The following is an 11410-nucleotide window of genomic DNA, read 5'->3' as shown; positions in this document are numbered from 1 at the left end:
CTTCCTGTCAACACATCTGCTCACTAATTGGCCTTAATGAGTCAGGTGGCACATGCACAGTAGTGGATTAGTAGTAGCCTACAACTGTTGAAATTCCACACGTTAAAATGTATTATTATATAACTTTATTTTACAGACTCAAGGTCCAGATAGAAAAGTACACATAACATATTACAAGAGGGGTACATACAAACACACAGACATAAATACATACTACCACATATTGCATAAAGGGAACATACATACATACATACATACATACATACATACATCTATGCACAATAATTAAAACAGGTACAGATGCGTGTTCCAGTGTTTCCAGAGTTGGGAGGTATATATCTGGTATCACTAAGTGCAGGGTTGGTTAAGGCAGTTAAAATTGTATTCTTTGACTCTGTTAATCGGCACATGAATCTGTACATAAAATTCCTCAGCACAGCATGGAAGGTGGGAACATTACTCATCACAAACAAATGGCTAGCACTGGTCCATCTTGGACACTTCAACACTTTACTTTTAAGTAGAATGTTTAAAATGATCAGCAGTGGAAGGTGACTGAAGTGCATTTACTCAAGTACTGTATTTAAGAAGCCTACAACTTTGAGTCTCTTTAATTGAGTATTTCACATTTTCTGTTACTTTACAGGCCTACTTATAATGTTAAATTAGTTTATTTTTACCCCAAGTACATTTATCTGGCAGATGTAGTTCGTTCTTTACAGGTAATAATGATTTTTTACATTAAAAAAAAGAAACAAACAGTGCATTAAAGATTAAACCAGTGGTTACAAACCTTTTTGGCTTGTGACTCTTCACAAAAAAGTACAGATGCAGTGTGTAGTTGGGGCCCCTTTTCTTGTTTCAAATCAATCTGTGAGCTGTTAGCAGATCCTCCAAAGACGGATGTCCCCTCTAAACTTCAGAGGGATTTATTCAAATAGCTGCGAAAAAAGAATTATAGAAAGTGTCACAAAAAAAGCAAAGATTAGAGAAATGATGTTGTCGACCCCTCAGATTTGTAAATACGTTCATTTGATTCATCGGTATTAACAATCAAATAGTGTAATGTATAATATATATAATACATTATCTGTCACAAAGGCCAATTTTATGCATAATAAGAACTTTTACTTGAGTAGTATTTGGAAACATGTCTACTTTGAGTATGGCCTATTAAAAAACTTTGAACGCAATCTACTTTTCTGTCCACTAGAGGGCGGTACTACATTGTACTTAGTCAGCAACTGTAGCGTATCATTTTCACTGATACATTCATCTAGACCTATCCACACACACACACACACACACACACATATTCAAGAAATATTAATAATGAAAAAAATTGTTTTCCATCTGTTTAATACAACGGACCATATTGAATAGTTGCATTTACTGAAATACATATCTGACCTTCTGTCAGCTCTAATGCCACCGTGACTTTCAGGTTCTTTGACCTTTGCCCTCTTTTCAAATAATCTCCTCTCTGTTTAGTCAAAATGAACCTATCATCTGATTTATAGAAATAAGTCACACAGTAAGTCACGTTAACTTACTTACTTACACTTTCTTGAAAGTGAAATCTCTATTGCCAGTGTTTTTCCCAACTGCCATCTGGCCGGAAAATAAATGAAGTTTAATAAACTCTTGAATGTTCCATCTATTCATAAAAAAAAGACAGATATTGTCTGTAAACTACTGTACGTAACCAAACCACAGAGAAACAAGAGTGCTGTTAGTTTGCTGCCAACTCCACCATCTGACAATTAGTGACTCTGCCAAGCTGTGATCAGTCATCACATTGTGGTCATGGTGTTATCAACTGAGGGCAGACCGGTAATGTTCTCACAGTTTGTCACTTATAAGGGCTGTCTTTCCACCTCTACCTCAACGCTAGGTCAGAAGCCAGCGGGGAGGAATTAGATGAACCACACGGCCGCACAGTTTGAATGCTTTGAACAACTACAGGTTCTGAAGCTCTGTGTGTGTGTGTGTGTGTGTGTGTGTGTGTATGTGTGTGTCAGTGGGGTGGGGGGTTGATCAGTTGATGATGGGCGCGGCAGTAAGATGACTCATATTTGGAGTTGCCTAGCTACAGCCAAGAGTTGTTTTCTTTAGACTCGGATGGAGAGTACAGAGTGTGTGTGTGTGTGTGTGTGTGTGTGTCTGGGTTTCATTGAAGAGCAAAGCATTGTGGGGGCGACTTAAACACAAGGGTGGCACTGAGCAGGAAACAGGAGGAGCAGAAACGTTCCCAAAGAGGAGAAGAAATCACGTGAGGAGAAACTGGAGTTAAATGTAGTAAATCTAAGCGAGGGAGTGTGAGGAAAAAAGAGACTGAGGTCTGCAAAGAAAGAGCGCTCAGGGTGAGGAAGTGAATCAAGATTGAAAAAAAAAACCCAACCTGGCCAGTAACCATGGAAACATACCGGCTCAACTAAATAGCAGGAATTCTTTTTTATTGAATGTAAACGTTGGCTTAGGCACCACAGCTGACACACACAATGTTCGCTCCACTGGAAGCTGTACTGCAGCCTTCAAAAAGTTGAGTGGCTCACATTTGCTACTCAATATCCACCACGTCTGGTTTATTATAGACTCCTGAAGCTGCTCCTGTCTGATTTTTATTCAAACCACAGGCAGGCAGCCAATAGGACACATGTGAATGCTTAAAGAGAAAGTAACTTAGCTGCATGTTTAGCATATTCTTTGATGTCTTAATTTGATTTTGATTGCCCATTCACTCAAAGTCTACCTCCTACATAGGTTTTTTGCCTGTACTACATTATGTTACTTTTTTCTCTAGTTCCAACATTTTACCCTCAGGACAAACAAAAATGTAGAGTTTTGCACAACAATTCAAACACAATTCAGCAGTATATGTAAGAAACAGGATATTGTTTTGATAATAATAATAATAATAATAATAATGCTATTACACTATAGCACCTTTCATACAAATGCAGCTCAAAGTATCAAATTGTATATATAAAAACATTTTAAACAGTGGCAAACAAAAGAATACAATAAACAGGGTGGAATACTATGCATTACATTTAAGAGATTCAATTTAAATGAAAAATAAACTCCCAATAAGATTCAATAAACAACTTTTGCGATCATCAAAATCAGCTTTATTGGCCAAGTATGTGTTCACATACAAGTCATTTCACTTTTTAAATTGCTCACAATGTTCTTACACACAGACCAATTTACTGAAAGATAGAAACAGATATACAGCTGATAACAAGGACAACAAAGCTGCACAAAGATAGCTGTTATGTACATACAATGTATATATACAATTGTTTTTTGTAAATTTTAAACAAATAAAAATAAACATGAAGGGGGTTCTTACAGGATATGGATGCATGCATATACAGTATATACAGGGTGCGGGATTTCTATTTGACAATGATGGATGCCACTTTAAAGCACAGTGTGTATTTTAAATATATAATTTTATATTTGTAAGTGAATGTTTTAGTGTTGCACAGTTATGGCCTGTGAAACTGTTGTCAATCAATCAATCAATCAAGCTTTATTTGTCATTGAAAAAAATACAGTGTATTAAAACAAAGAAATTCAGGGTGCCACTCCAGATCAGTGCTTTTAAAAAGATAAATAATGAAATATGTAAAATATGTAGAGACCAGACAAACAGACAACAGTTCTGTTGAGGCAGCGGGAGTTGGCAAGCTCTTCCAGGGAGGGCAGAGGGCAGGCTATGGTCTTTTGGGCTGTGCCTATGACCCTCTGCAGAGCCTTCTTGTCTGCCGCTGAACACCCCGCATACCATGCTGTAATGGAAAAAGTGAGTACACTTTCGATGATTGACCGGTAGAAGGACACCAGCAGCTTCTGTTCGAGATGGTTTTTCCTGAGAATTCTCAGGAAGTGTAATCGCTGCTGGGCCTTCTTTGTTATTTCTTTTGTGTTTGTGGACCAAGAGAGATCTTCAGAGATGTGTACTCCCAAGAATTTAAAAGATGGGACCCTTTCCACACAGACGCCGTTCAGGTAGAGTGGGGCGTGGGCTGTGCTGCTTCGTCTGAAGTCTATGATGATCTCCTTGGTTTTTATTGTGTTCAGCAGTAGGTTATTCGATGAGCACCAGGTTGACAGTTGCTGGACCTCATCTCTGTACTCTGTCTCATCTCCACCTGAAATGAGACTGACCACCGTGGTGTCATCTGCAAATTTTATAGTTTTTAGTTGTGTCGTCTGCATAGCTATCAAAATGTACACTGTGTTGATGTATAATTTAGAGTGAAAGCATGTATAATTAAAAAAGGACCGGACCAAGTATTGAACCCTGTGGAACACCATTTGGAATGTAATGGCTATTTGAAAAACGCTTATCAATACTTACAAAAAACTGTGGGTCATTATAATCCCAAATTGAACCTGCACTTTTTTGCCCACCCAGTGGTTAGCTTGACTGAACAACTTTTTGAATATGCATGTTTAAAAATGCATTTTTTCTTTTATCACTGATGGACTGAGGCTGAGGTTGCCTTTAAATAACAAGTTATTGTCGGGCAAAAGGCCACAACATGACACACACCGGGGAGGTGACCATTACTGGAAAATTAAACTGATAACTAGCTCTCTCCTGAGAAGACAGTGGGAAAAGGAAGCTCTGTGTGTGTGTGTGTGTGTGTGTGTGTGTGTGTGTGTGTGTGTGTGTGTGTGTTGTTTCTCCAGTGCCTGTGGCAATGTGTCACTCCCTTAGAGGATGATGAGTATGCAGTATGTATGTACAATATGCGTTTGTTTTTTTCTCTACCAGAAACTGGGGCCATGTTTCACTTCTGTTACAGATAGATGAGGTTTTGTACATCTATGTAGGTATGCGTGTTAGTACGTATTTGAGTATGTGTGTGAGTGACATGCCTGTGCAGTTGCTTATCATCCAAACCAGCCCTGTGACACTGGAAGCAGGGTCAATGGTTGACATTTCAAATTAGTCAATAGCCTTGGGTGAGGTGACAGTTGCAACAAAAGAAACAACTGACACAGGCCCTTGTGTTTGCTCTGCCTCGTTCAAAAGAACACACACATACCAAAGTCTATAAAATTATCCCTGCAAATCCTGTAAATACACACTCTGGCTGTTTTTCTAATAGGAGTTTAGAAATCTCAGAGCAGTCTGTGACATTGTGTAAGAAAGAGAAGGAATGAACAGAGTGAGACAGTCAACCACAGACAGAGAGCTTTACTATTGTGTAAAGCAGCAGTGACTTGGCTGTGGTCAGACTCACTCCCATGGCATGTAGGCACCGCTCTGCTGGCTTTGTTTCACACAATCGTGTTGAAATACTCCCTCACTGAGACTCTTTTCAAACACCTAATCAAAGGATTTTGATATTCAACAATGACAAATAGCAATCTGTCTTGCTGTAGGCCTTATTTGTCTATATAAAACTAATTTATATTTTTGGCATTTCGCTGATGCTCTTTTTCAGGGTAATTTAACATGCGTCAAAGAGATGAATGTCTAACACTGCCAACTTTACAAACAACCAGTAATTAAGAAGGCAAGACTCAGTGCCACAGCTTTGATACTACGATAGCAGAGTGCATGTTGAGGCTGTTGGAAAAGTTACAGTAATTGCCCTCTTGACAGGCCACACAATTCATTTTCCACAATGTAAAATGTCAAATTGTATTTCAGTCATTTGCCGAATGCCGTGCGTTCAGCTCTTTAATGACCCCACAGTGTGTCGTAAACTGCACACTTGAACTAATAGAACCACCCTGAAAAGTATTAATCATTAATACTTTTGCACACAATTCTTCAAATCAGACAATATCACAACTGTTCGGAGTGATCTTTTAGGACTTTAGGACTAGTTTTTCCGGTACTGATCATCAATGGCAGCATGAGAAAGGGCTGAATGTTGAGCAAGTCCTCCCATTGGACTTCTTCAGGAGTTCCACAGGCATGTGATTTGTCAACTTGTATTTGGATCTAAAAAACGTGTTGTAGCTAAGCTCCTGATACACACAGCAGTTTTTTACTTTAAAAAAAATTATATGACTGAGTGATCAATGACTCATGGCGTTTCCTCTCCCAAAAATACACCACAAACTTAAAAAAAAAGGGCATGTTTCTTGCATAACTCAAGTCCACAGGCATGTATATTGGTTTCACTCAATAACTCTCAAGTTCTGCTGTGCGGAACAGGCAGGAGGGAGTGCCATATCGCACTATTCGGTACAATACAAACCTTGGCTGCAAGGTTGGGTCGACACGCCCAGAGCAGAATCAGGTCAGACTACATTCTCCATTCTCACTTCTCTCTTTTTCTCAGTTAATGTCGCTTGTGTTTTTCTATGCTCTGTGTCACTCTCACGTTGTGTCTCAACAGCGGTTGTACATTACATTCATTTAGCTGACACTTTTATCCAAAGCGACTTACAAGTGAAGTGAATGAAAACCCCAAATTGCAAAGAGTTGTAGTTGAAGATGCATCAGCTTTTTTTATTATCTAATGTAGGGCTAGGCGATATGCCGATATATATCTTCAAAATGATATAAAAATGTCTATCTATATATTCTTCTATATTGTTTCCATCGCAATGTCAAAAAAAAAAACTGCAGCCGAACTGTGTTAGGGCAATATTTATGTCATTTATGTCACTCTTTGCGTTGTGATCCTTGCATGTTATGTTTATTTTGCAACGTTTTTAATAAAATGAGAAATACGCAGAACTTTTCATTTGCCAACTATACTGTAAATACTGGACTATTTATTTATTGAATTGCCAGAAAATATATCGTGATATATATCATTATCAAGATATGAAATGACCTATATCAGGATAAAACACTAAAACACCATATCGCCCTAATCTAAATCAGATGATCACATCCTGAAATGATCACATGCATCTTTTGCTTGCATGCATGCGTGGAGTTGTCTGTCAGCTCGGGTAGAGCTGTGTCGGTACGTGTAGTAGATGTAATGTATGATTTTGACAAGATTAGGCAACTATATTCCAAACCAGAATTGCAAAATTTCCATTGGCTGACATTCTTTCCCACAGTGTTTTGGGTGGGACACTTTGGACGTTAAGTAGTATGATCAAGGTGTGGTGTCTATTCAGACGGTTGAAGCTGAACGGATGGATCATACTCATTCGGCCTTCTTACATAGTAACATGGGTGGTATATATTTATTTACTGCGGCTTCCCATGGAGTGTGATAGTGATAGTCATAGAAATCTTTTTCATGCATTAAAAAGGGCACAGAAACCTGAAGTGTTACCGTGGCAGAGGCATTGTTTAGTTTAACATTTCAGCGCTGGTTATGTTTAGCATTCCAGCTTTCTGAGTCCCTCTGACTACATATGAAAAAGGTTATTTCCCATGACAACCACATTAAAATACACACTTTTCATCTTAGTTTTCACAAAAGGAGAAGAGCCTTCCTTCTTCCGTTCCTAATGAAGACAGACGCCAGGCGATAGTGTTTTTTTTGTATGTATGTGTGCATGTCCTCAGGGGCGTAGCACGACATTCTGAGCCCTGTAGAAAGGCACTCTCTATGGGCCTCTACCCACATCCACAGCTATTGGTTCTAGCATATTTTTGGGCCCTCCTCACATGAGGGCCCTGGGTACTCAGTCCCCTTTCCACCCCCAGTCCCAAAAACACCCTTGCATGTCCTCAAAAAAGCCCAAAGACACTCTGTGTCTGAACACGTTTCAGGACAATTGAAACACGGACAAACAGACTCAGAAGCCCAGCCAGGGAGCCCCCCCCCCCCCAAAAAAAAGCATTAAGTCTATTTTTTTTTTCTCTCTCTCTCGTTACCTTTCTTTCTTTGATCACACTCACTCACTTACGTACACACACGCACACACACACACACACACACACACACACACACACACGCACGCACGCACACACACACACACACACGCACACACACACACACACACACACACGCACACGCACACACACAGAAGTATTACAATAAGATAGCCGAAGCTAAACATTATGCCCCCATCTTTTGATATTGGTCTTTTGTGTGCTATTTTCATGTTGATCACTTGTGTTTGCACTATAAGCAAATAATGATAAAAAAAAAAAATACTGCACTTAACGCTACTTGATTATTAGGGATGAATTGTGCTGTAAATGTTTTTTTTTGTTTTTTTTTTACAATCTTCTGTCTCATTTTATGTATTTTTATAGTGACTTTTAGAGGCTGTTTTATACATATTAATTCACCTGTTTTTCACTTTTGCGGATGTTTGCACTGATAGGACTGCATCCAATTTCGTTGTACACGTACAATGAGAATGTGTGTGTGACCCCAGCAGAATGTAGCCACACAAGTAGCCGTGGTATAAACTCAGCAGGCTCTGCTGCCTTTCAAGATCACTAACTGTATTTGCAGGTAAATTATGTCTGAAGCCTGTTATTATCCTGCTGCGTCATACCTGAGGCCGAGGCAGCCTGACATGATACTGACCAGGTACTCTGCTGAGCCTTTGACTCACACGTCTATTTCTGTATCTGCATATTTGCATGCTCACCAGAAGCAAAGAAGTTGGACCTCAGTCTCGCAGTCCACAGTGTATTTGTCCCTCTCTATCTGCTTGTGTGTATCTGACTTTCCTGCGTGACTTTTATTAGTGGTCTCGCTTTCATATTCTTATATTTATATCCTCATTGTTTTTATTTAACTACCATTTCACCTTCTTTCAGTAATCGCATTGCAACTGCCACTTTGACTTTCTAATATTTTAGTATTTTAACATTTTTATGTTTCAACTGAACATTTTTCAGCAGAGAGCACACATAAATTTTTTTCCTCAGTTTTTCCAGTTTCCAGTTATTTATGGTCTCTACTTAACAGATGTCCCCGCCTAAAATCAAACCATTTCGTAAAACTATATAATCTGATTACACTAAAAGCTGTTTTGTTGTGCTTTTACTATACTGTGTTGTAGGGCTGGGCGATATGGACACTTCTTCACAATCTTCTGTCCCAATACAGGTCATTTCATATCTCAATACAAATAAATATCACGGTATATGTTTTTGATTTGGTAAATAAATAGTCTATATGAAATAACCATACGATAACGCCTATTGTTGTATACTGTTGTGCGGGTGCGCCTCATTCAGTTCAAGATTTTGCATCTCTTCTGTTGGACTCCCTCCAGACTGTTTAGAATTTGTAAGAAAACACACACCAAATCATTGGAAATGTAAGACAGAGGACGGCCAATTACTTCATGTCCTATGGTCCTGTGATAAGGTTCAGGAATTTTGGACCAGGATACATGATAACCTATTTCTGATTGCAGGGACCCAGGTTCCATTCAGCCCAAGATTATTGGTTCTAGGAGAAGTGGATGGAGGAAGGAAGGGGTGCCGTCAATCCAGGAGGGGGCTTGTGAGATGACTAGTGTGGCGGCGTCTGAAAAAGATGTTATATAAACAGTTTTCCAGATTGGATGTCTATACTAGAAAACAGAGGTGGAAAAAGTACTAAAATACTGCACTCAAGTAAAAGTACCAATACTTTGATGAAATATTACTCAAATACAAGTGAAATTACCTATCTGAAAAAATACTCAAGTAAAAGTAATAAGTAGTTCATTTAAAATATACTTTAAGTAAAATTTACTTAGTTATATTAAAAAAAACCTGTAAAACGGGGCGGGGGGGATTTAGCCAGTGTCCTAAATACGTTGTCCTACGGGTTGCTAATGCTAGACAAGAATTAGCAATGCCACGAAACATGTTGTTTTGCTAATTGGCAATTTGCTATTAGTCATGAAAACTTCGTTTGAAGTACCAATGCACAAATACTTACCAAAACATGCTCCCGCAGATTAGATGTGGAGTTATTGACTGCTGCCAGTTCAGTCACCTTTGGCAGGCACATCTGGCATTGCACGATGATACTATTGGCCCTCTCGAATTTAAATGAAAAACAAATGTGTCTTTCAAATGTGGCCGAGGATTTTCGTCGTTTTGGGCAGCAGAATTCAATGTTTCAGCTAGCATTTCTACTGAAACAGTCTCTGAACCGTCGTCGCTCGCCTGATCCACCTCCATCTCGTTCTCAATCTCCTACAGAGGGACTTGGCCCTGGGAGGCAGCCTAGATGCTGATCATTCGTCACTGTAGTAGTTCCGGGCGCGATTTTCTTTCTTCCTTTCAGTTTTTGTTAGTTGAAGTTTTTTTATCAGTAACGGATGGGATTTGTAATGTAGCGAAATACAATACTTCACTCAAAATGTAATCAAGTACATTAGATAAATAGTAGATTTTAAAAACTACTTGAAAAATACAAAATACACAAAAAAACGACTCAGTACTACTGTATTACTAAGGATGCAAGGACCACAACATAAAGGGTCGCTCAAATGACGTAAATATTACCGTAGCGCTGGTTTTTCAACATCGCGATAAATACGTTATTGAAAAAATATAGACATTTTTATATCGTTTTGATGATATACATGTATCGTCATACCACTCAGCCCTGCCGTGTTGTGAAGTAGTTTTTAAAATTCTGGATGTGTACAACATTAGAGCCTAATGTAAGACACTATACTCTTTGGCCTGGTTCTCTAAGGACAAAAGTAGCGTGTGTGATGCTTTTTGGAAACCTTTTGTGATATATTAGATATGGTTAGCGATGATAAGGGCTCAGACATTTACCCTGTGCCCCATTGACGTCAGTGATTTGCCACAGAGAGCGCAATTTGTAATCATTGAGCTCTATGACGAACATGCGGATGTTATTATGTGATATTATTTATCTCAGGACTGTTAAAAGATTCTCCCTCAAACTAAACTAACGCATGTGATCTGTTGTTGGACTCACTGGAATCATTGGGACAATATTAATCAACACCAGCTATGAAACAATGTTGGGAAGTAATGATTAATGAACTTGCAGCAGTGTGAAATGTTCTTTAACACCCTGTTTTAAATTCCTCTCTCATTGCCTTCCTGTCTTCCTCCCTCCGTTCCCATCCCCTCCCTCTTCTTCCCTCCTTCGCGCTCACTCAAGCTAGGACTTGCACTCATTTTGCCCCCACCCCTTTCTTCCTCTGAACCAACAACATTCCTTCATCCTGAAACTCCTTCCTCTGTCACAAAAGCGGGGAAAACAAAGGAGGGCGGTGATTCTGAAGAAAAACTGCACTTATGATTGTGCTTATTACCGTATGTGCTGTGTTTACGTGAGTTTGACTGTTTGGTGATATATAACAGCAACGTCGAGATTGTGATTAGGCCAGGGCTGCAGTCTGTCACCATGGCAGCACATGGACAATCATTGTCAATATTATGTTATGGGAGTTCCCCCCCTCAAACATTAGTGTCATAGTGAGTCATTAGCTGCCCTCCCAAAATCACCACCACCGGGCTGAGTGA

Source organism: Sander vitreus, chromosome 15 (genome assembly GCF_031162955.1).
Source record: "Sander vitreus isolate 19-12246 chromosome 15, sanVit1, whole genome shotgun sequence".
In the NCBI taxonomy this organism is placed as follows: Eukaryota; Metazoa; Chordata; class Actinopteri; order Perciformes; family Percidae; genus Sander; species Sander vitreus.
Note: the sequence above shows the minus strand (reverse complement) of the source record.